This window comes from Crinia signifera, chromosome 2 (genome assembly GCF_055691185.1).
Source record: "Crinia signifera chromosome 2, ASM5569118v1, whole genome shotgun sequence".
In the NCBI taxonomy this organism is placed as follows: Eukaryota; Metazoa; Chordata; class Amphibia; order Anura; family Myobatrachidae; genus Crinia; species Crinia signifera.
Genome location: NC_139218.1, coordinates 198,044,983 through 198,047,667, shown reverse-complemented (window position 1 = coordinate 198,047,667; position 2,685 = coordinate 198,044,983).

Below are 2,685 nucleotides of genomic sequence, written 5' to 3'. Positions count from 1 at the left end.
GTCCTCCCTGTGGATTGGACACAAGTCTGTGTCCACAGGTGATGGCAGGTGCCCGGACTGATTAGAAATGCTGCTGATTGGTGCAGGTACTATTGGTGGGGAATAAAGCTGTGTGTGTTTTTATCAGTATGTTATCCCTGACGACGGGAGTGGATACTCCCGAAACATGTTGGAATAAAATTCTTCCTTTTTTGCTGAAGTCTCCTGAGTGCCGCATATTCTTCTTCGATTGTATGGACTATTGGTCAGTGAAGGCACCTGAGCATTTGATTCATGTTTATTGCAACTAGGAGTGCCGGATATTGTATTCGTATATATATATATATATATATATATATATATATATATATATATATATATATATATATCCTGGAACAGGTTGGCACTCACTTGTATATATGCATATGCCTGGGGTAGCATTCTAATGGTCCCACGGCGGAGCCATACAATACATCCAAAGAAAAGATAGCACTCACCTTGGGCTCACCAAGCCCTGGTGAGTGCTATCTTTTCTTTGGATATCTATCTATCTATCTATCTATCTATCTATCTATCTATCTATCTATCTATCTATCTATATATATATATATATATATATATATATATATATAGAGAGAGAGAGAGAAAGAGGGAGAGATATAAAGTATGTGTGTATATATATACTGGCTGGCACTCAAAGAGACTTTCATTCAATAAAACACTATACAAAGTGCAAGTTTAACCCCTTCCTGACAGAGCCAGTTTTTGCGTTCCTGACAGAGCCCTTTTTTTCAAATCTGACATGTCTCACTTAAGTGGGGATAACTTTTTTTTGCTTTTACTTATCCCAGTGATTTTGAGATTGTTTTTTCGTGACACATTGTACTTCAAATTAGTGGTAAATTTGGGTCGATACAGTCTGTGTTTTTTTGTGAAAAATACCAAAATGTCGTAAAAAAATGGAAAATTTAGCAATTTGCAAAATGTTAAATTTTCTGCTTGTGAGACAAATAATCATACCACTCAAAATAGTTAATAACTAACATAGACCATATGTCTACTTTATGTTGACATCATTATTTCAACTTCCTTTTAATTTTTTTGGACACTAGGAGGCTTACAATATGAATAGCAAATTCTCAAATTTTCAAGAAAATTTCAAACACTGATTTTTTTAGGGACCAGTTCAGTTCTGATGTGACTTTGAGGGACTTGTATGTGAGACACCCCCATAAATGATACCATTTCAAAAACTGCACCCCTCACAGTATTCAAAACAGCATTTTGGAAGTTTGTTAACCCTTTAGGTGTTTCACAGGAATTAAAACAAAGTGTAGGTGAAATTTCAAAATTTCATTTTTTTTGCAGATTTGCAATTTTAATACATTTTTCTAAGGAACACAGTACATTTTACTAGAGAAATGTGACTAAAAATTGATTCCCCCAATTCTTTTGTTTTCATAAATATCCTATATGTGGCCCTAGTGTGCACGTTGACCAAACCACAGGCTTCATAATAGAAGGAGCACCTACTTGATTTTGGAGCCTCCTTTTTATGAGATTATTTTTTAGGCACCATGTAGGTTTCTAGGCACCATAAGATGCTAAAAGTTAGGAACCCCCCCACAAGTGACCCCATTTTGCAAACTACACCCCTCAGGGAATTCATCTAGGGGTATAGTGTACATTTCAAACCCCCAGGGGTTTCACCAATGTTGATACAAGTGGGCAGTGAAAATGAAAAATTACATTTTTTTACACAAAAATGCAGTTCTGGCTCAAAATTTTTCATTTTCAGAAGGTATGAAGGAGAAAAAGCACCCCAAAATATGTGCCCCAATTTCTCCCGAGTACGGCAATGCCTCACATGTGACCAAAAAATACCAGTTGGGTGCATGGCAGGACTCAGAAGGGAAGGAGTGATTTTTGGATTTTGCAGCTCAGATTCTGGTGGAATTTTGGTGGGTGCTATGTCGCATTAGCAAGACCCCCCAAGCACCAATACAGTGGAACCCCCCCACAAGTGACCCCATTTTGCAAACTACACCCCTCAGGGAATTCATCTAGGGGTATAGTGTACATTTCAAACCCCCAGGGGTTTCACCAATTTTGATACAACTGGGCAGTGAAAATTAAAAATTACATTTTTTTACACAAAAATGCAGTTCTGGCTCAAAATTTTTCATTTTCAGAAGGTATGAAGGAGAAAAAGCACCCCAAAATCTGTGCCCCAATTTCTCCCGAGTACGGCAATGCCTCACATGTGACCAAAAAATACCAGTTGGGTGCATGGCAGGACTCAGAAGGGAAGGAGTGATTTTTGGATTTTGCAGCACAGATTTTGGTGGAATGAATGGTGGGTGCTATGTTGCACCAATACAGTGGAACCCCCCCACAAGTCACCCCATTTTGCAAAGTACACCCCTCAGGGAATTGATCTAGGGGTATAGTGTACATTTCAAACCACCAGGGGTTTCACCAATTTTGATACAAGTGGGCAGTGAAAATGAAAAATTACATTTTTTTACACAAAAATGCAGTTCTGGCTCAAAATTTTTCATTTTCAGAAGGTATGAAGGAGAAAAAGCACCCCAAAATATGTGCCCCAATTTCTCCCGAGTACGGCAATGCCTCACATGTGACCAAAAAATACCAGTTGGGTGCATGGCAGGACTCAGAAGGGAAGGAGTGATTTTTGGATTTTGC